Source organism: Heterodontus francisci, chromosome 7, assembly GCF_036365525.1.
Source record: "Heterodontus francisci isolate sHetFra1 chromosome 7, sHetFra1.hap1, whole genome shotgun sequence".
Taxonomy (NCBI): domain Eukaryota; kingdom Metazoa; phylum Chordata; class Chondrichthyes; order Heterodontiformes; family Heterodontidae; genus Heterodontus; species Heterodontus francisci.
This window is the reverse complement of record NC_090377.1, coordinates 82,712,466-82,736,514: the sequence shown is the minus strand read 5'-3', so window position 1 is coordinate 82,736,514 and position 24,049 is coordinate 82,712,466. Positions and strand designations below refer to the sequence as shown.

The following is a 24,049-nucleotide window of genomic DNA, read 5'->3' as shown; positions in this document are numbered from 1 at the left end:
CTATTCTTTCCCCATAACCTTGTAATTTCTTTCCCTTGAAGTATTTATCCAACTCTCTTTTGGATGTTACTATTGAATTTCAGGCAGTGCACTCCAGATCACAAGAACTCCCTGTGCAAAAGAAGTTTCCTCATGGCGTCTCTGGTTCTTTTGCCAATCACCTTAAATCTCTGTTCTCTGGTTATTGACCCTTCTGCCAATGGAAACACTTTCTCCTTATTTACTCCATCAAAACCGTTTTGGTTTATACATCTATCAACTCTTTTCTTAACCTTATCTGTCCTAAGGAGAACAACCCCAGCTTCTTCATGTTTGTTTTTTTTATTCATTCATGGGATGTGGGCTTCGCTGGCCAGGCCAGCATTTATTGCCCATCCCTAATTGCCCTTGAGAAGATGGTGGTGAGCTGCCTTCTTGAACTGCTGCAGTCCATGTGGGGTAGGTACACCCACAGTCTGTTAGGAAGGGAGTTCCAGGATTTTAACCCAGCAACAGTGAAGGAACGGCGATATAGTTCCAAATCAGGATGGTGTGTGACTTGGAGGGGAACTTGCAGGTGATGGTGTCCCCATGCATTTGCTGCCCTTGTCCTCCTAGTTGGTAGAGGTCATGGGTTTGGAAGGTGCTGTCTAAGGAGCCTTGGTGTATTGCAACAGTGCATCTTGCAGATGGTACACACTGCTGCCACTGTGCGTCAGTGGTGGAGGGGGTGAATGTTTGTAGATGGGGTGCCAAACAAGCGGGCTGCTTTGTCCTGGATGGTGTCGAGCTTCTTGAGTGTTGTTGGAGCTGCACCCATCCAGGCAAGTGGAGGGTATTCCAACACTGACTTGTTCCTTGTAGATGGTGGACAGGCTTTGGGGAGTCAGGCGGTGAGTTACTCGCCGCAGGATTCCTAGCCTCTGACCTGCTCTTGTAGCCACGGCATTAATATGGCTACTCCAATTCAGTTTCTGGTCAATGGTAGCCCCTAGGATGTTGATAGTGGGGGATTCAGCGATGCTAATGCCATTGAATGTCCAAGGGAGATGGTGAGATTCTCTCTTGTTGGAGATGGTCATTGCCTGACACTTGTGTGGCGTGAATGTTACTTGCCACTTATCAGCCCAAGCCTGAATATTGTCCAGGTCTTGCTGCATTTCACACTGACTGCTTCAGTATCTGAGGAGTCACGAAGGGTGCTGAACATTGTGCAATCATCAGCGAACATCCCCACTTCTGACTTTATGATTGAAGGAAGGTCATTGATGAAGCAGCTGAAGATGGTTGGGCCTAGGACACTACCTTGAGGAACTCCTACAGTGATGTCCTGGAGCTCAGATGATTGACCTCCGACAACCGCAACCATCTTCCTTTGTGCTAGGTATGACTCCAACCAGCGGAGGGCTTTCCCCCTGATTCCCATTAACCTTAGTTTTGCTAGGGCTCCTTGATGCCATACTCGGTCAAATGCTGCCTTGATGTCAAGGGCAGTCACTCTCACCTCACCTCTTGAGTTCAGCTCTTTTGTCCTTGTTTGAACCAAGGCTGTAATGAGGTCAGGAGCTGAGTGGCCCTGGCGGAACCCAAACTGAGCGTCACTGAGCAGGTTATTGCTAAGCAAGTGCCGCTTGATGGCACTGTTGATGATACCTTCCATCACTTTACTGATGATTGAGAGTAGGCTGATGGGGCGGTAATTGGCCGGGTTGGACTTGTCCTGCTTTTTGTGTACAGGACATACCTGGGCAATTTTCCACATTGCAGGGTTGATTGCAGTGCTGTAGCTGTGCTGGAACAGCTTGGCTAGGGGCATGGCAAGTTCTGGAGCACAGGCATTCAGTACTATTGCCAGAATATTGTCAGGGCCCATAGCCTTTGCAGTATCCAGTGCTTTCAGTCATTTTTTGATATCACGCGGAGTGAATCGAATTGGCTGAAGTCTGGCATCTGTGATGCTGAGGACTTCAGGAGGGGGCCGAGATGGATCATCAACTCGGCACTTCTGGCTGAAGATTGTTGCAAATGCTTCAGCCTTATCTTTGGCACTGAGGTGCTGTGCTCCCCCATCATTGAGGATGGGGATATTTGTGGAGCCACCTCCTCCAGTTAGTTGTTTAACTGTCCACCACTATTCACGGCTGGATGTGGCAGGACTGCAGAGCTTAGATATGATCCGTTGGTTATGAGATCGCTTAGCTCTGTCTATCGCTTGCTGCCTACGCAGTTTGGCACACAGATAGTCCTGTGTTGTTGCTTCAACAGGTTGACACCTCATTTTGAGGTATGCCTGGTGCTGCTCCTGGCATGCCATCCTGCACTCTTCATTTGAACCAGGGTTGGTCTCCTGGCTTGATGGTAATGGTAGAGTGGGGGGCCATGTTACAGATTGTGGTTGAGTGCAATTCTGCTGCTGCTGATGGTCCACAGCGCCTCATGGATGCCCAGTTTTGCATTGCTAGGTCTGTTCGAAATCTATTCCATTTAGCATGGTGATAGTGCCACACAACACGAAGGAGGGTATCCTCAATGTGAAGGCGGAACTGCATCTCCACAACGACTGTGCGGTGGTCACTCCTACCAATACTGTCATGGACCAATGCAGCTGCGGCAGGCAGATTGGTGAGGACGAGGTCAAGTATGTTTTCCCCTCTTGTTGGTTCCCTTACCCCCTGCCGCATACCCAGTCTGGCAGATATGTCCTTTACGACTCGGCCAGCTCAGTCAGTAGTGGTGCTGCCGAGCTACTCTTGGTGATGGACATTGAAGTCTCCCACCCAGAGTACATTCTGTGCCCTTTCCACCCTCAGTGCTTCCTCCAAGTGCTGTTCAACATGGAGGAGTATTGATTTATCAGCTGAGGGAGCGCGGTAGGTGGTAATCAGCAGGAGGTTTCCTTGTCCATGTTTGACCTGATGCCATGAGACTTCATGGGATCCAGAGTCGATGTTGAGGACTCTCAGGGCAACTCCCTCTCTACTGTATACCACTGTGCCACCACCTCTGCTGGGTCTGTACTGCCGGTGGGAGAGGACATACCCAGGGATGGTGATTGCAGAGTCTGGGACGTTGTCTGTTTGGTTTGATTCCGTGAGTATGACTATGTTGCTTGACTAGTCTGTGGGACAGCTCTTCCAACTTCGGCACAAGCCCCCAGATGTTAGTAAGGAGGACTTTGCAAGGTCGACAGGGCTGGGTTTGCCATTGTCGTTTCCGGTGCCTAGGTCGATGCCAGGTGGTTCATCCGGTTTCATTCCTTTTTATTGACTTCGTAGCAGTTAGATACAACTGAGTGGCTTGCTAGGCCATTTCAGAGGGCATGTAAGAGTCAACCACATTGCTGTGGGTCGGGAGTCACATGTAGGCCAGACCAGTTAGGGACAGCAGATTACCTTCCCTAAATGACATTAATGAGCCAGATGGGTTTTTACAACAATCGACAATGGTTTCATGGCCATCATTAGACTAGCTTTTAATTCCAGATTTATTAATTGAATTCAAATTCCATCTTCTGCTGTGGTGGGATTTGAACCCATGTCCCCAGATCAGTACCCTGGGTCTCTGGGTTACTAGTCCAGTGACAATACCACTACGCCACCGCCTCCCCTTGTTTCCACGTAACTGAAGTCCCTCATCTCTGGTACCAATCTTATAAATCTCTTCCATGCCATCTCTAAGGCTGCACCATCCTTGCCAAAGTGTAGTCGCCAGAATTGAACACAGTACGCCAGCTGAGGCCTAACCAGTGTTTTAAAAAAGTTTAGTATAAACTAAGGATTGCATGTACTCTTTTAACAGCCTTCTCAACTTGACCTGCCACCTTCAAAGGTTTGTGTGTGTGCATAGACTCCTAGGTCTCCTGCACCCTTTTAAAATCGTACTATTTAGTTCATATTGCCGGTCCTCATTTTTCCTCGCAAAATGTATCATTTCACAATTCTGTGCATTAAATTTCATCTGCCATGCATCTGCCCATTTCACCAGTCTGTCTATGCCCTCCTGAAGTTTGTTACTGTGCTCCTCATTGTTTACTATATTTGAGTTTTATGTCATCTGCAAACTTTGAAATTATTCCCTCTATACCCAAGTCTGGATCATTAATATGTATCAAAAAGAACAGTAAAACTAATCCCTACCCCGGGGGAACACCACTCTATACTTCCTCCAGCCTGATAAACAACCACTATTAGTTGCTTCCTATCCCTCGGCCAATTTTGTATCCATATCACAACTGTCCCTTTAATCCCATGGGTTTTAATTTTGCTTTCGAGTCTATTATGTTGTACTTTGTCAAATGCCTTTTGAAAGTCCATTGACACAGCATCAACTGCACTACCCTCATCAACCCTCTCCATTAAATCATCAAAGAACTCGATCAAGTCAGTCAAACATAATTTTGCCTGTAACAAATCTATGCTGACTTCTACTTATTAGCCAGTATTTTTCCAAGTGCCAATTAATTTTGTCCCAGGTTATTGTTTCTAAATGTTTCCCCACCACTGATAGGTTGATTGGCCTGCAGTTGGCACATTTATTCCTTCCCCTTTTTTAAAATAGTATGACATTTGCAGTCCACTTGTCTGCTGACATTCCCTCCATATACAAGGATGATTGGAAGATTGTGGTCAGAGCCTCTGCAATTTCCACCCTTATTTTCCTCAGTAACCTAAAGTGCATCCCATCTGGACTGGGTGACTTTTCTATTTTTAGGACTGCCAATCTTTTAAGTAGCTGTTCTTTATCTTTTCTTATATCCAATATCACTATTGCCTCCTCCCTTTCTGCTACATTGGCAGCATCTTCTTGTCTGGTGAAGTCAGATGCTAAGTACTCATTTAGTACCTCAGTAATACCCTCTTTCTCCACAAGAATATCTCCTTTTTGATCCCTAATTGACAACCTTTCCTTTGATTACCCACTTAATATTTATATGTGTTTATAAAAGATTTTTGGATTCCCTTTTATGTTAGCTGCTGATCTATTCTCATACTCCCTTTGTCCATCTGATTTTCTTCTTTAGATCTCCTCTGTACCTTCTATGGTAAACTTCATTTTCTGCTGTATTATGAACCTTACATTTGTCATAAGCCTCCTTTTTCTGTCTCATTTAACCTTTATATCTTTTGTCATGCAAGGAGCTCTAGCTTTGGTTGCCCTTCCTTTCCTCTTAATGGGATTATGTTGACTCTGTACACGAACAAACCTCCTCTTTTGAAGGCTTCCTACTGTTCAATATCTTTTTTGTGTACCAATTTTTGATTCCAGCCTACCAGATCCAGCTCCCTTTTCAATTCACTGAAGTTAGCCCTCTTCCAGTTAAGTATCTTTATACTTGTTTGTCCTTTTCTGTAACTGCTCTAAACCTGATGATATTATAATTACTGTCCTCAAATACGTTCCCACTGAAACATGGTTCACTTGTCCCACTTCATTTCCCAGAACTAGATCCAGCACTGCTTCCTTCCTTGTTGGACTGGAAACACTGATCAAGTTCTATTCTGTGTGCCAGGCAAGAACTCTTGATGTGGCAAAATTCCTGGAAGGAACCAACAGTGTTATATAAGAGTGGAAATGACAATGAGAAGTGCATCAGGTCGTGGGTTGGCAGGGAGGACTGACTTAGCGAACAGGGTTCCAGGAGGAGTATCTCGCGCCACGGTATGGTAGATAGGAAAGCAGAGTATGTGGTTGTAGCGAAGAGCAGAGTTATTAGAACCAGGTGCATAATTGTTTGTAGTAAAGGAGGATGTGAAATTTTCTGCTGACTTCACAAAAGTCTGAGTGTATCAGGCCTGTGTCCTCAGTACCTTGCTCTACGGCAGCGAGGCCTGGACAACGTATGCTAGCCAAGAGCGACGTCTCAATTCATTCCATCTTCGCTGCCTTCGGAGAATACTTGGCATCAGGTGGCAGGACTATATCTCCAACACAGAAGTCCTTGAAGCGGCCAACACCCCCAGCTTATACACACTACTGAGTCAGCGGCGCTTGAGATGGCTTGGCCATGTGAGCCGCATGGAAGATGGCAGGATCCCCAAAGACACATTGTACAGCGAGCTCGCCACTGGTATCAGACCCACCGGCCGTCCATGTCTCCGCTATAAAGACGTCTGCAAACGCGACATGAAATCCTGTGACATTGATCACAAGTCGTGGGAGTCAGTTGCCAGCATTCGCCAGAGCTGGCGGGCAGCCATAAAGACAGGGCTAAATTGTGGCGAATCGAAGAGACTTAGTAGTTGGCAGGAAAAAAGACAGAGGCGCAAGGGGAGAGCCAACTGTGCAACAGCCCCGACAAACAAATTTCTCTGCAGCACCTGTGGAAGAGCCTGTCACTCCAGAATTGGCCTTTATAGCCACTCCAGGCGCTGCTTCACAAACCACTGACCACCTCCAGGCGCGTATCCATTGTCTCTCGAGATAAGGAGGCCCAAAAGAAGAAAGAAAGAAAGAATAAAAGGGTATGCTAATATTTAAATACATTGACAAAGACTGAACTAGTTGATCTCCTTATGTGAACAGCATAAATTAATTTAATCTGGTTTTATGAAAAAGATAAGTAATCAGTCATATTGTACTTTCTAATGGATAAGCTGTCTGCAGATGTGCTGAGTAAAAAGATAATTTCAACTTTGTCCTTTAATAAAAATAAGTAACAAGCACAGCTTGAAAAATGGCCTTTTGACAAACCTTACTGAAAAATGTATTTTTCAATTATTTATTCACTTTCAATTTTAAAAAGCTACTATCATCTGTCATGGCATTCCTCATGGTAAGTCAGAGAATATGCTGTTTCATAACAATGAGGAAGTTATCAAGCAAGTGACAAAGAAAGAGTTACTGCAAGTAACTGACGCTTACAGGAAGTGCATGCTAATTTCAGTATATTGGAAGGGTATAACTAACTTGAAAAGTAATGTAAGGTTCGAAGGTCAACTATGTATACAACAGTTTTCTTAGTATTGTTAATTTGATAAGTACAATATAGATAACACTGAAGACTGCTTACTTATGGTTAACTGGAGAGGTGGACAGTAATGCAATTTTATGTAATTTTGGATTCTGTCATTATTTAGTGATCTGCAATTAATCACATTGAGCAGCACCTCACTTTTCATTGCTTTAATATACATTGTTTACAGTATGTGGCTTTGCTCCAACCAAATTTCAACACTCAGTACATATTGACTATGTTAATGGGGAGAATGGAGGTTAAGAGGTACAAGAAATAGCAAATTTTTTACCAATTATTTATTTTGTCTGATCATTCAATATTAGAAAATGTGATACAGTATAGTAAATTATTTCTGGACAATTACAAAATAATTAATAGCACAAAGCCAACATATAAGTTACTTCTAATATATGTTGAAAGTAGCAATGGTCGTAGGGAGTCCAAAAAACACTGACATGGTTCTTGTGCTTGATGTTATGCACAGGTTTTTACATTAAATCATCTGAGTTGCACTTTCCAAGGGCCAATGGTGGTATCAAAAATGAAAGTATTCTCATTAAAAAAAAATGTTTACATCATCTGGATTAGCAAGGCCAAGAGCAGGGGAGCTGTGTAGCAAAGCTGTGAGACAAGCTTAAATGGCCAAGCAAGATTTATTTAAATGGGAGCTGGACCTAGAGGGGTTGGGGCTGCCAAAGAAAATGATTGCTATGACTCAAGTTAGTGCAAGATTGTGTAGGAGCAGGGTGAAGACAAAGATAGATTGGCAGATGGAGCCAATGTTTGGAATCTGATCTAAACAGCCATTAAATGGCACTGAAGCTGCCAAATAAAATGCCTGTGAGGGCTGAAGAAAGAGGAAGACCAAGACAAGAATAAAGGTAGAGTGGAAGGTGAGGAGAGTTGGGAATAGAGACTGAAGGGCCAGTAAATTTATTTTTAATGTTTTCATGCAGGGCCAGAAGCAAGGGAAGGTCGCAGATCCTAAATTGGATAAGGTGCAGATCGGGTCAGAGACCTGATCAACTTGGAGGCAGGGAGAGCATATAGCACAGATGCAGGCAACCAATAGCTTGGAAAAAGATGTAGATTTTATGGGCTGCCTTAAAGGAGGACAGAAAGGTAGAGAGGCTGAGAGGTTTAGGGAGGGAATTTCAGAGCCTAGGGCCCAAGCAACTGAAAGCACAGCGGCCAGTGATAGATCAGTTAAAATTGGGGATGTGCAAGAAGCCATAATTGTGCATGTAGCACAACACCTAGTACTCAGAGGTCGCCACTGCTATTTAACCCTTAGATAAACTTCCGATAATAGCCATAATATAGCCCAATTCTGCCCCTACTCAGCTGTTTTGCTGCTGAAACTCTCATCTATGCCTTTGTTACCTCTAGATTTGACTATTCCAGTGCTCTCTTTGGTTGGTCTCCCATCTTCCAAGTTCCATAAAGTTGAATTTATCCAAAACTCTGCTGTCCGTATCCTAACTTGCACGTAGTTTCATTCTCACAGCACCCCTGTGCTCATTGACCTAGGTTGACTTCCGATCCGGAACCGTCTTGATTGTAAAATTCTGATCCATGTTTTCAGCTGCCGTCATTACCACACCTCTCCCTATCTCCATAATCTGTGCCAGCCCTGCAACCTTCTAAAATCTCTGCACTCATCCAATTCTGGCCTCTTGTACACTCCTTAAAATTTATCTTTTTGACCAAACTATTAAACATCTGTCCTAATATATCCTTATGTGGCTTGGTGTCAAATTTTGTTTGATAACATTCCTGTGAAATGCTTTAGGATGGTTTACTGCATTAAGGTGCTATATAAATGCTAGTTGTTAATTGTTACGACTGAGGCTGGAGGAATGCACTGTCTTTCACTAGTTCCACTTCTCCACTGGTCACAACATATATTTAAATGTTTTACCCAATTACCAATATGGCCAATTATATACTTGATCTATTTTAGTTTCAGAATAAAATCTACCAACCAAGTTTCTTTAATAAACAACAAAATTACTAATTTATTATAAAACAAGAATTATTCAAAAAAGATGCAAAGCTTATTAATACACAGGTGTTAGTTTAAATATATACCCCTCAAAAATAACCTATAACAAAGAAAAAGTAAAGAAGCTTCCTCTGCAGAGAGCACTTTACAAAAAAGACAAAACAAAACTTTGGCCAAATACTTGTTAATTCTTGAAGAAAAAGCATAAGAAGTGGAATGTTCGCACATGGCCCTTTGGCCGGGCGTCCAGGTACACTGAGATGGCTGTCACTGGGATCTTTCTAGAGCAGTTCTTTTCAGGCGACTTCGAGGATTAGTCTGGTAGGTGTTTCTGGAGAATCACTCCATCAGTGGTTTCAGCTATCACACTAGATTCTCAGGGTTTCTCAAAGAGGTGGAAAAGGATGAGCTGGTGGCTTCTCTCTCTTAGCAGGCTAACACCCCAACTGACATTCAAAACAGTCCACGCCCCAAGTCAGAAAGCCCAAAACTCCTGACCACTATAAACCTAGACATGTGACTTCTCTGTAAACAACTCCAATAGCCATCAAGGCTCCTTATGTTTATTTAGCCTTCATTGTCTCTTCTAGTAAGTGTTTTTTAAAAAAAAAATCCAAAGTGTCCTTCCAGTGACCCTTTTTAAGAAAAACATAATTTTTTTGCTCTTTGAGTATTGCTGTGCATGTTAGCCCATAGTAACAGCTGTTACAAAATTTTGACATAACACGTGATAAGTGGAAAGATTCAAGAATTTTAATATGTAGATTTATTTTACGAAGATGTGAGCATGCTGAGAGCATTTTCATGATCTAGAGCTTAGAGAAAAGCTGTAAAGAAAATTGACTTAGAAATGGGGAACAGAGGTCAACTATGAATGGAAAGAAGTTATGAACAGGGCACCCTGTTCTTAACTTGGAAGCATTAAGTATTTTTGATATATTATAGGAACAGGAGTAGGCCATTTAGCCCCTCAAGCCCATTCTGCTATTCAGTGAGATCATAGCTGATCTGCGACCTAACTCCATATACCCACATTTGCTTTATATCCCTTGATACTTTTGGCTCACAAAAATCTATCAATCTCATTTTTAAAATTAGCAATTAATCTCACATGAATTACCATTTGCAGAAGAGGGTTCCAAATTTATACCATCCTCTGCGTGAAGAAGTTTTTCCTAATTTCACTCCTGAAAGGTACGGCTCTAATTTTTAGACTATGCTTTCTAGTCCTAGACTCCCGAACTGGTAGAAATAGTTACTCCTAATCTACCCTATCTGTTCCCTGTTATATCTTGAAAACTTCAATCACCTCTTAGCTTTTTAAATTCCACTAGTTTCTATAATGGCTCCTTGTAACTTAACTATTGGAGTCCAGGTATCAATCTGATAAATCTATGTTGCATTCCCTCCAAGGCCAATATATCCTTCCTAAGAACTGCTAACAATACTCCAGGTGTGCTCTGCCCAAGGCCTTGTATAACTGAAGCATGACTTCAGCCTCTTGAATTCTATTCCTCTGGATATAAAGACTAGCATTCCATTAACCTTTTTGATTATTTTCTGTACTTGTTCATGACATTTTCATGATCTGTATACCTGAGCCCCCAATCTCTTTAGATCTCCACTGTTTCTAGCTTTTCACCATTTAGAAAGTACCCTGTTCTATCTTTTTAGATACAAAGCAGATGACCACACATTTTCCCACAGTGAAATTCATTTGCCACAGTTTTACCCATTCACTTAATCTATCAGTATATCTTTGTAATTTTATGATTCCATCTACTGTTTGCAATGTTGCCTGTTTTGGTGTCATCGGCAAATTTGAATGTGTGGCTTTCTGTCCCATCATCTAAGTCATTAATGAATACAGTCAATAGTTGAGGCCCTAACACAGACCCTTGTGGAACACCATTAGTTACATCTTGCCAAATACAGTACCTGTCCATTATCCCAACTCTCTGTTCAGTTCCGCTCAGCCAATTTCCTAACCAGGTTTATAATTTTCCTTCAATTCCATGAGCTTCAACATTAGCGAACAGTCTCTTATGAAGGAATTCTGGAATGCCTTCTGGAAGTCCATATAAATAACATCCATAGATATTCACCTGTCCACTACTTTAATCACCTTCAAAAAATTCATTCAGATTCGTTAGGCATAACCTACCATTTACAAATCCATGCTCGTTCTCTCTGATCAGTTGAAAAATTTCAAGATGTTTGGTCACCCTTATCTTAATTATAGACTCTAGTGATTTCCCGACAACAGATGTCAGGATAACTGGTCTATTATTCCCTGGTTTCCCTGTCACCTTTCTAAAATAGCTGAGCGACGTGTGCAGCTTTCCAGTCTAATTCCCAAATCGAGAGAACTTTGGCAGATTATAAGTAAGGCATCCACAATGTTCCCACCTACTTCTTTTCAAACTCTGGGATGGAAACCATCTGGTCCTGGGGATTTGTCACTCTTTGGTATCATTAATTTCTCCATTACTGTTATCTTGCTTACATTAATTTTGTTGAGTCCCTGTCTCTGATGCAGTAATAGTTTCCCTGGGATGTCTGGCATGCTAACCTCTTCCTCTACTGTAAATATTGAAACAAAGTTCTTTTTCAGCATGTCCTCCATTTCCTTATTTACATTGATGACATCACTGTTATTACTTTTCAAGGCGTCCACATTGCTTCCAACCACCCTCTTTTTCTTAATGTAATTGTAAAAGTTTTGCTGATTTTGATATCCCTTCCAAGTTTCCTTTCATGTTCACTTTTTGTAGCTCTTACTATATGCTTTGTGACCCTTTGCTGCTCTTTGTATCTTTCCCATTCATTAGGATCTGTGCTTTGTTTTGCATTTTTGCATGCTTTATTTTAGTTTTATATTGTCTCTTACCTCTTTAGGTGTCCATGGCTGTATTTTTGGCAAGTAGAATTCTTGCCCTTTAGGAGTATAAACTGCCCCGTATCACATTAACTTCTTTTTGAACACCTCTCAGTGATCTTCTGTCATTTTACCCATTAACAGATTTTCCCAACTTACCATAGATAGTAAAATAAAAGTAGAATGCTGTGGATGCTGGATATTTGAAATAAAAACAGAAAATGCTGGAAATACTCAGCAGGTCACCAGCATCTTTGGAGAGAGAAACAAAGTTGATGTTTCAGGTCAATACAGTATTTGCTGCTCACAATGAACTATCCTCTACATAGGGAGACCAAATGCAGATTGGGCGACCGCTTTGTGGAACACCTGCACTCAGCTACAAGCATGACCCGAAGCTTCCGGTCACTTGCCATTTTAATTCCGCACCCTGCTCTCTCACCCACATTTCTGTCCTTGGCCTGCTTGTGTTCCAGTGAAGCTCACGCTAGCTTGAGGAACAGCACCTCATCTTCCGATTAGGCACGCTGCAGCCTTCTGGACTCAACATTGAGTTCAACAATTTCAGAGCATGACTGCCATTTTTTAAAATTCTATTTTTAAAAATTTTTACTTTGTTTTAGCCATGTGCCTGTCTTAAACTTGTTTTTTCATGTTTTTGCTTTTGGACAGAGCTGTTCGTTATTCAGCCATTACCACTCTCTTTGGACACATGCTTTTTATTTTACTACTATTAGCACTCCCTTTGCCTTTTATTCTGTGACATCTTTGTCATTTAAGCACTTCTACCCTCCGCCCTATCAAACGCCTTCCCTTTTGTCTTCTTCCCCCTCTCCCCCTTTCACTTGCTCAAAGCTTATTACATTTCTAACTTTTGCCAGTTCTGATGAAAGGTCACAGACCTCAAATGTTAACTCTGTTTCTCTCTCCACAGATGCTGCCAGACCTGCTGAGTATTTCCTGCACTGTTTTTATTACTAGAGACGGTCTCTGTCTCATCCCATTGAAATCAGCCTTACCTAAATCTAGATTCTTAACTGTTTCATGTTCCTCCCTTTGAAATTCTATGTTGAACTCTACTATATTATGATCACTATTTAGATAAATGTTCATGCATCATTGAACTCTTAACTAAATCTGACTCATTACTCATTACAAATTTAATGTAGCCTGCCCCCTCATTGGTTCTAGGACGTACTGTTGCAGTAAACCATCCCGGAAATGCATAAGAAGTTCACTACCTTTCTGACGTGTGCTCGTCTGTTTATCCCAATGCAGGTGAAAGTTTCAATCCCCCAAGAAAACTTACACCAGCTTTGTTACATGCTTGTTAATCTCAGCACTTATACAAACTGCCACTTCAAAGCTACTTGTGCAAGCAAAGAAATGCCCTGTTTCGCACTAAATCAGTGTCCAACTTGAGAGAAAGTAAGTCAATAAATTATTCTTCTCATTTAAATCACCTTCACAAAAATGTACATTGGTTGTTGTTTTGATTAATACTGAGATAAATTGTAATGCCTTTATCCTTCCAAAATTCTCAGCAGCACCCCCCACCCGCCCCCCCCCCCCGTAAGACAAAAATTGTAATGTGGCGCTCCCCCCAATCCGAAAAGGTTGGACAACCCTGCCATCGACCTTATAACCTGGTATATTTAATTCCCAGTAATGGCTGTCTTGCTGTCTGTAATGGCTACCGTATCATACCCTCCAAGTTGAATTTGCACCTGCAATTCATTCAGTTTGTTCTTTATACTCCATGGGTTGTACAAAGAACACTTATTTGGCCTACACACCCTAACCTGCCCTTTCACTCTAATGTTTAGCCCACAGCTTTCCTATTTCTCTCTCCTGCTTTAATTACTTTGCACCTTTTAATTTTCCCTTTACCTGTAGTGCTTAAAGCGCAATTTCTGACTGTTACTGTACTCTCTTCCCTTCTGTTTGTTTTTAAACTATTATCCATACTACCCTTTCCATCTGAGTCCTCCCCGTCACCCCACCCCCTCATTAAATTCCTTGTCGCTGCCCTATCTATCCTTTCTACTAGGAACGTGGTCCCAGCTGATTCAGATGGAGTCTGTCCCCACAGTACAGTTACTTCTTGCCCCAGTACATGTGCCAGTGTCCCATGAAATGGAAACCCTTTTTCCCACACCACTCCTCCAGCCATGTCTTCTCCTCCCTAATCTGTTTATCCCTGTGCAAATTTGCATCCACAGATTATAATCCTTGAGGTCCGGTTCTTTAATTTAGCTCCTGGTACTGTCCAAACAGGATCTTTTGCCTACTCTTTTCTGTATTGTTGGTCCCAACATGGACCACAATGACTAGATCTTCGCGCCACCCGCCCCCGCCCCCAACCCCCTCCAATATCCTTTCAAACCAGTTTGACATGTCCCTTACCCTGGCACGAGGTAGGCAACAAACCATGTGGGACTCTTGATCCTGCTTACAAAGGATGCACTCTGATCCCCTAATTATTGATCCCCTTAAAACTGCCACATTAGGCTTCCCCTCCTCCTTCCTTTGGATATCGTTCTGCTCCAAGCTGCCAAGGCCTGCATTCTGGCTATCATTCTAACCGTCTTTATTTGTCCTTACTCTCACAGATAGCAAGCACATTATACTTGTTGAATAGGTTCAATTTCTGTAGTTCCTTATTCTTTATCTTACCAGGTTTCCTCTGACTCTGTACACTGTCAGTCATGCCAACCCCATTCTGAACCTTTACCTCTTTACGAGATGTGACTGAAGTCTGGAGCAAACTATCCAGGTACTGCTGCCATCCCTTATGCATCTCCAACTCACACTCCAGCTCAATGACTCTGAGCCAGCGAGATTTTAGATGGAGGCATCTACCGCAGATGTGTTTGCTTGGGACAGTCTCACTGTCCACAAACTCCCACATACTGCAGTCCAGAAACACAACCTGTTCTGCCATACCTTAGTTTAAATTAATTATATTATTTGTCTTTTTTGAGTCTGTTGTAAGTTTTGTTTCTTTACACTAACTTGTACTAAGTACTTAGGCCTGGATTTTCCCAGCCCTTTTGAAGCAAGCTGGAAGGCTGGTAATATGACAGGTGAAGCCGTCGGGAGGGGAGTCCAATGTCTTCCCGCCGCCACAGCATATTACCAGTGGCGGGAACTCAGCGGCACAGCTGCCAACTGGGTAGCCAATTGGAACAATTAATTGCCCAATTAAGGGCCACCTCTCACCCTGATTGGCATTTTACTGGTGTTGGGAGGGGCTGCTGTCATGTGGGGAGACTGCCAAGAAAACCCAGGCGACCCTAGCAGATTTCTGGGGAAGGCCATCCTTGATGAGCCCTCCATGGCCCATGGAGGGGTCCCCCCAGCAGCATAGGCTGCCCCCGCAACTAAGGCGCTGCTGCTGGAATATTCCCCCCCTGATCAGTGGGACTTCTTCCTGGAAAAATTCAGCCATTTGTGTCTCAGCTTCCACTCCAATCAATTGGTGGTTTAAAAAAAAAGCAGCACCTTTAACACTGAATTCTCACTTGCACCAAATTCCCGACTTCAGCAATCTGTTAACGATGCACTCAGTTCTGGGATCACTCTGTCTGATATAAAATATGTTTACTTGTATAGATCTTATGACTCACACCCAAGTTACAACTGCGAACCAGCTTCCTGCTCACAGTAATTAACACATATTCAGGCAACTACTTTTCAGCTGATAGGCAGTTTCTGTTAACTGTGTAGCTCAACTAGCTTGCAGCTTCTTTTACAATTTTTAAAGCTCTAAGTCAAAGTCAAATTCTAAACATAAACTAATTTCAGCTTCAGCAATACTTATCAGAGAATTCCCACTTGCACCAAATTCCTAACTTTAGTACTCCCTTAATGATGCACTCATTTTTTGCGATCACACTATGCACCACACTTTTAATGACTTGGGTGGAATATCATGAGCAAAATCTCTAAGATTGTAACAAAATAGGAGGTGGGGAAATGAGGAATTCTGATAGTGGATTTTTAAGTTAGGTTTTTTATTTAGCTGGGCCACAAGGTGGCATATGCAGTTCATTGCAGGTAAGTGTAAAATAGAACAATGAAACAAAAGAGGACAGTTAGTAATCCATGTCAAATGGAACCATGGTATAATATGCAGTAAACAGGAAGGACATCTAGGTATAGTAGGGAAATTTATGAAACTGTCATCAAGGTGCTTAGTAGAAATAAAAAAGATGAGTCAATATAGCTACTCGGTTGCATTAATGGAGGGATGGAAAACAAATCAAAAGGGTTCACTGTCTGTCCCTAGCCATCTCTCTCTGTCTTTGTCCATCTCCCTTTGTAGTCTATTTGTGTCCTCCTCACAGCTTACTGTCCCATTTTATACATAGAAGGATATCTCCCTCCACATTATGTGTAGATTATATTATATTTATATTTTATTATTATTTATATTATTATATCACTGGAACGACAGAGGTGGAGGGGTGACCTGATTGAGGTTTACAAAGTTTTGAGTGGCATGGACAGAGTGGATAGTCAGAAGCTTTTTCCCAGAGTGGAAGTGTCAGTTACTAGGGGGCATAGGTTTAAGGTGTGAGGGGCAAAGTTTAGAGGGGATGCGCGAAGCAAGTTTTTTACACAGAGAGTGGTGAGTGCCTGGAACTTGCTGCTGGGGGAGGGTGGTGGAAGCAGGTACGATAGCGACATTTAAGAGGCATCTTGACAAATACATGAATAGGATGGGAATAGAGGGATACAAACCCAGAAGTGCAGAAGGTTTTAGTTTAGACAGGCATCATGATCGGCGCAGGCTTGGAGGGCTGAATGGCCTGTTCCTGTGCTGTACTGTTCTTTGTTGCAGTGTTATTTAGAAGTACTGAGGGAGTGCTGTACTGTTAAAGATTCCATCTTTTGAATGAGAAATTAAATTGATGTCCTGTCTGCCCTCTCAGATGGATGTCAGAGTCATTTACGGCATAGAATGAGGCCATTCGGCCCATCAAGCCCATGCCGGCTCTCCATGGAGCTATCCAGTCAGTCCTACACCTGCTCGATCCCTATAGCACTGCAAGTTTATTTCCTTCAAGTGGCCATCCAGTTTCCTTTTGAAGTCATTGGTTATCTCTGCTTCCACCACCCTTGTGGGAAACGAGTTCCAGGTCATTACCAGCTGGTGCGTAAGAAAAGTTCTTCCTCATATTCCCCTGCATCTCTTGCCCCAAAACCTTCAAGCACTGTCCCCTAGTCCATGTACCATTAGTTAATGGGGAACAGTTTTTCCTTGTTTAACTTATCTAAGCCTGTCATAATCTTGTACACCTCTATTAAATCTCCCCTCATCTAAGGAGAACAACCTGAGATTTTCCAACCTAAACTTGTAACTAAAATCCCCCACCCCTGGAACCAGGGGTGCACTTCTGCACCCACTCAAAGACCATCAGTGGCGCAGTGGTTAGCACCGTAGCCTCACAGCTCCAGCGACCCGGGTTCAATTCTGAGTACTGCCTATGTGGAGTTTGCAAGTTCACCCTGTGTCTGCGTGGGTTTCCTCCGGGTGCTCCGGTTTCCTCCCACATGCCAAAGACTTGCAGGTTGATAGGTAAATTGGCCATTATAAATTGCCCCTAGTATAGGTAGGTGGTAGGGAAAATATAGGGACAGGTGGGGATGTGGTAGGAATATAGGATTAGTATAAATGGGTGGTTGATGGTTGGCACAGACTCGGTGGGCCGAAAGGCCTGTTTCAGTGCTGTATCTCTAAACTAAACTCTCTAAACAACCTCCCTGAAGTGTGGTGACCAGAACTGGATGGAGTACTCTCGTTGGGGCATAACTAGAGCTTTATAAATGTTCAGCATAACTTCTCTGCTTGATGTGAAAGATCCTATGGCACTATTCAAAGAAGAGAGGAGTAGTTCTCCCAGTGTTCTGGCCAACATTTATCACTCAACTAACCCACAAAAAGAGATTATTGTTTATCTCAGTGGTGTTTGCAGAACACTGCTGTGTGCTCAAATTGGCTGCCATGTTTGCTTGCATTACAACAGTGACAACAGCATCATTGTCCATGCTTATCCTGGCAGTCACTTTTACCAGACAAATGACACTAACAAAACAAAAACAAGAAATGCTGGAATCACTCAGCAGGTCTCTTGCCCCACCCCCACCTCACTTGCTTATAATCTGTGACTTTTCTAATATTTGTCAGTTCCGAAGAAGGGTCACTGACCCGAAACGTTAACTCTGCTTCTCTTTCCACAGATGCTGCCAGACCTGCTGAGTGATTCCAGCATTTCTTGTTTTTGTTTCAGATTTCCAGCATCCGCAGTATTTTGCTTTTATTTAAATGACACTAACAGTTTCCATCACCATTGAATTCATTTAAAAGGCGACAGTTGTAATACAATTGCCTGAATTTTGCTCTCAGCGGCGAAGGAATAGCGTTTGCTGTTCAACTTGCTGATAGCTCCCCACAGAGTTTTTGTGGGCTTCTCAGCAAAGATTTCCTCTAATGCCGCATGATGCCTTCTCTAAGGGGTCTGTGAACAGGACGAGGAACAGCGAAGCTATTCACTCAGATTGATTGACCAATGGATCAGATCTAAGCTCTGCAGTCGTGCCACACCCAGTTGTGAATGGTGGTGGACAATTAAACAGCTAACAGGAGGAGGAGGCTCCACAAATATCCCCATCCTCAATGATGGGGGAGCCCAGCACATAAGTGCAAACGACAAGGCTGTAGAATTTTCATCAATCTTCATCCAGAAGTGCCGAGTGGATGATCCATGTCAACCTCCTCCTGAGGTCCCCAGCAGCATCACAGATGCCAGTCTTCAGCCAATCTGATTCACTCCACATGATATCAAACGGCAGAAGTTACTGGATACTGCAAAGCCTATGGGCCCTGACATCATTCTGGCAATAGTACTGAACACTTGTGCTCGAGAACTAGCCACGCCCCTAGCCAAGCTGTTCCAGTACAGCTACAATACTGGCATCTACCCAACAATGTGGAAAATTGCCCAGGTATGTCCTATGCACAAAAAGCAGGACAAATCCAACCCGGCCAATTACCACCCTATCAGTCTACTCTCGATAACAAAATGATAGAAGGGGTCGTTGACAGTGCTATCGAGCGGCACTTGCTCAACAATAATCTGCTCACTGACACTCAATTTGGGTTCTGCCAGGGCCACTCAACTCCTGGCCTCATTACAGCCTTCGTCCAAACATAGACAAAAGAACTGAGCTCCAGAGTTGAGGTGAAAGTGACTGCTCTTGACATAAACGCATCAAGGAGCCCTAACAAAACTGAAGTCAATAGAAATCGGGGAAAAACTGTTCGCTGGTTGGATCCTGCCTAACACAAAGCAGTTATTGGAGGTCAATCATCTCAGACCCAGGACATCACTGCAAAGATTCCTCAGGGTTGTGTATTAGGCCCAACCATCTTCAGCCGCTTCATCAATGACCTTCCCTCCATCATAAGCTCAGAAGTGGGGATGTTCGCTGATTATTGCACAAAGTTCAGCACCATTCGCGACTCCTCAGATACTAGCCCATGTCCAGGTGCAACAATACCTAGACAACATCCTGGCTTGGGCTGATAAGTGGCAAGTAACTTTCACGCCACACAAGTGCCAGGCAATGACCATCTCAAACAAGAGAGAATCTAACCATCTCCCCTTGATGTTCAATGGCATTACCATTGCTGAATCCCCCCTATCAAAATCCTGGGAGTTACTATTGACCAGAAACTGAATTGGTACAGGCACATTAATGCTTTGGCTACAAGAGCAGGTCAGAGGCTAGGAATTCTGCAGCCAGTAACTCACCTTCTGTCTGCCAATGCCTGTCTACCATCTACAAGGCACAAGTCAGGAATGTGATGGAATACTCTTCACTTGCCTGGATGGGTGCAGCTCCAACAATATTCAAGAAGCCCACTTGATTGGCACCACATCCACCACCTACAACATTCACTTCCTTCACCATCGACGCACAGTGGCAGCAGTTCCTTCTCTGTCGCTGGTTCAAAGTCCTGGAACTCCCTTCCTGACAGCACTGTTGGTATACCTGCACCTGAGGACTGCAGCGGTTCAAGAAAGCAGCTCACATCACCTACCCATGGGCAATTAGGGATGGGCAATAAATGCTAGCCTAGCCAGCGACGCCCACATCCCTGAACGAATAAAAACAAGAAATGCTGGAACCACTCAGCAGGTCTGGCAGCATCTGTGGAAAGAGAAGCAGAGTTAACGTTTCGGGTCAGTGACCCTTCTTCGGAACTGGCAAATATTAGAAATGTCAACGGTTATAAGCAAGTGAGGCGGGGGTGGGGCAAGAGATAACAAAGGAGAAGGCGTAGATTGGACAAGGCCCCATAGCTGACCAAAAGGTCATGGAGCAAAGGCAAACAATATGTTAATGGCGTGTTGAAAGACAAAGCATTAGTACAGATAGGGTGTTAACGGACTGAAGATTGAACAGCAGCAAATACAAACATGAAAAAAAACTGTGGGTAAGCAAACTGAACAAACTAAGATGAAATGAAATAAATATAAAAAAAACTGTAAAAAATGTAAAAAAGAAAAAATAACTAAAAATAAAAGTAAAATGGGGGGCCCGTCACGCTCTGAAATTATTGAACTCAATGTTCAGTCCGGCAGGCTGTAGTGTCCTCGGAACAGCATCTCATTTACCGATTAGGCACACTACAGCCTGCCGGACTGACCATTGAGTTCAATAATATCAGAGCATGACGGGCCCCCCATTTTACTTTTATTTTTAGTTATTTTTTCCTTTTTACATTTTTTACAATTTTTTTAATGTTTATTTCATTTCATCTTAGTTTTTTCAGTTTGCTTAACCACAGTTTTTTTTTCATGTTTGTATTTGCTGCTGTTCAATCTTCAGTCCGTTAACACCCTATCTGTACTAATGATTTGTCTTTCAACAAACCATTAACATATTGTTTGCCTTTTCTCCATGACCTTTTGGTCAGCTATGTGGCCTTGTCCAATCTACACCTTCTCCTTTGTTATCTCTTGCCCCACCCCCGCCTCACTTGCTTATAACCGTTGACATTTCTAATATTTGCCAGTTCCGAAGAAGGGTCACTGACCCGAAACATTAACTCTGCTTCTCTTTCCACAGATGCTGCCAGACCTGCTGAGTGGTTCCAGCATTTCTTGTTTTTATTTCCAATTTCCAGCATCTGCAGTATTTTGCTTTTATTTTAGTGAATAAAAAAAGAATCCTCACTGAGACAAGCAGAGTTTAAACCAAAAAATATAAATTAGATTTAAATGATGTCCAGAAATATAGAGGGGGAAATAGAGAGGTGGGATTAGGGGAGAGAGATAAGGGACAGACTGAAAAAGTTAAAAAGCAAGAAAATTTATTTTAATATATTTTTAAAAGAATCTTAACACTAATTTTCATCTGAGTGAATGAGACTTTACACATATAAAATTAATTTTTCATGACCAGAGAGATTGTTCAGCAGTAATTAGCACTCATCATACAGTTAAAAACTCACTTAATCCTGAATGCACCAGCTGTACGTTTTTAGCTGCTTTTAGTGCAGAACTGGTGGGCAAGTACAATAAGTTCACGCCGTTGAAGTAATTTCAATGCCAAATCTATCAGCCAGGACTGCAGCAGTGTGTCCTGTGGAGTGACAGGGTATCTCTGACAGCAGATTCTGGATTTTCGTTTTTAACTGCACTTGTGTGGACACCAGAAGTTGCTGTCCAATTTAACCACATAATAATGCTGAACACTAATAGTCTCACCATTACTATTACCGTAAACTCTGGGCCATTAAGTGGGCAGGACTTTTTGGCCAATTCAGTCAGTTTTTATCATGTCTTTAAAGTGGAGGCTGTTAACTATTTTACCTAAGCAGCTGAGTGTCTTTGAGTGCTGTCCACCCCTTTTAATGTTCTTCATGCTGCTGGAGCAGTTGAGCGAAGCTGGCCAAAGTCTCCACTGTCTGACTGCCATAGCTGTTAACAGCACTAAAAGCTAATGAATACCTCAGACAGCTTCAGTTAGCTGTTTGCTAAATACATGTGGTCTGTTTGTGTCTGTTTAAATCAATCATCATCTGATTTTGGATTGATTTAGCATCATGCAATGCAGTCCCCACCAATTTTTAACTAGATTAGAGATCCTAGATCCTTACCTCTTTTAAATGTTAGGCACTGGAGAGACCAATAGATTTAGTGACCACTGCGTTCTCATGAACGCACCACTATATGCTATCAAGACTACATTTCATCAGTTGTGAAGCATTTTAGGATATCTTAAGGATAAGAAAAATGCCATGTAAGATGCACTGGTTATGTTACTGATCTAGCAATCCAAGAACCCGGACCAATACCTAGAGAATGTGAGTTCAAATCTCATTTGAGAATTGAATTTTGTTTTAAAAGTCTGGAAATAATAAGGGCGGCACAGTGGCGCTGTGGTTAGCACCGCCGCCTCACAGCTCCAGCGACCCAGGTTCAATTCTGGGCACTGCCTGTGTGGAGTTTGCAAGTTCTCCCTGTGTCTGCGTGGGTTTCCTCCGGGTGCTCCGGTTTCTTCCCACAAGCCAAAAGACTTGCAGGTTGGTAGGTAAATTGGCCATTATAAATTGCCCCTAGTATAGGTAGGTGGTAGGGAAATATAGGGACAGGTGGGGATGTGGTAGGAATATGGGATTAGTGTAGGATTAGTATAAATGGGTGGTTGATGGTCGGCACAGACTCGGTGGGCCGAAGGGCCTGTTTCAGTGCTGTATCTCTAAACTAATAAAGCTGGTATCAGTAAAAGTGGCCAAGGTGTTGTTCGATGGTCGTTAAAAACCCAACTGATTCTCTTATGTCCTTTAGGGAAAGAAACCTGCTGTCATGGCCCAGTCTGGCCTATATGTAGCCTCAGCCTTGCACCAATATGGTTGACTCTTAGATGCTCATTAAGGTAATCTAAAAAATCAGTCAAATGGCTATCAGCCATCCTAAAAGAAGGTCCGCCATATCCTTCTCAGGACAACTAGGGTTGGATAATAAATACCAGCCTTGCCCACATTCCAAAATGAATTTTAAAAAGTACTACCTATTTGATCAAACTGGAATGCTGTGTGTAGTTGGGGTCAACTAATCATGGTGAGCAGCACAAATATTCTGGTATCAGGGATTTAAATTATAATTCAAAGGTTAAATTCAATGTTATTTTGGAAAATATGAATTTTGAGATGACCTCATTGAGATTTTCAAGATTGTGAAGAGAATTGACATTTGATCCAGTTAAATTGTTCATTGTGATGAGGGGTTCAAAATTAAGAAGTTCGCTCTAAGAGGAGAAATCGGGTGGAACATGTCACCCAAAGTATAATTTTATTTTGTTTTATTTAGAGATACCGCACTGAAACATGCCCTTCGGCCCACCGAGTCTGTGCCGACCATCAACCACCCATTTATACTAATCCTACATTAATCCCATTACCCTCTCATATCCTCACCTTCCCTCAATTTTCCTACCACCTACCTATACTAGGGGCAATTTATAATGGCCAATTTACCTATCAACCTGCAAGTCTTTGGCTGTGGGAGGAAACCGGAGCACCCGGCGAAAACCCACGCAGACACACGGAGAACTTGCAAACTCCGCACAGGCGGTACCCAGAATCTAACCCAGGTCGCTGGAGCTGTGAGGCTGCGGTGCTAACCACTGCGCCACCCAACTTAGAATAAATGCTCACGGAAAGTTAGTGAAGAGAACTGTTTCAATAGCTTCATGAGACAATTCTATGCATTTCAGGAGAGCTGAAGGATTGGGAGATTTAGCCTTGATGGTGCCTATGTTCTTCGAGTTATGAACCCATATTTGGAAACTCTAGCTCAGAAGCTTTCCTGACACATCACTGGGCCTTCAGCTTCAACAGTCAGACAGAACTCTAGCTATGCTGACAAGGCTACCCAAAGAGTGAAACACGAGCAAATGGGTTGAACGGAGATCAGAAACTCTCTGGTGTCTCTAATGACTTTTTAAAGTGATCCTTCTGCAGGTGAAACAACTACAGTATCTGCTCACCCCATCTTCCGCACCTACAGTCAAGAGACTCTAATTATCGTCTCCTGAGATGTTCAAGATTTCTTTTCATTATCTGGAAGTAATGACTCAGCTGTGGCTGTTGTAATTATGAAAATGTACCAAATGGTATCCCCCATGTGATTGTAGCTGTCTCAGCATCTGTGTT

At 42.8% G+C, this 24,049-nt stretch overlaps 1 protein-coding gene across 4 annotated transcripts in view; it reads left to right on the top strand.

The window, feature by feature from the left end:
• The window catches only part of cerkl (ceramide kinase-like), a 244,244-nt gene that overhangs the window by 78,611 nt on the left and 141,584 nt on the right, over nt 1–24,049 (top strand). The gene's annotated exons all lie outside the window — the stretch shown is intronic.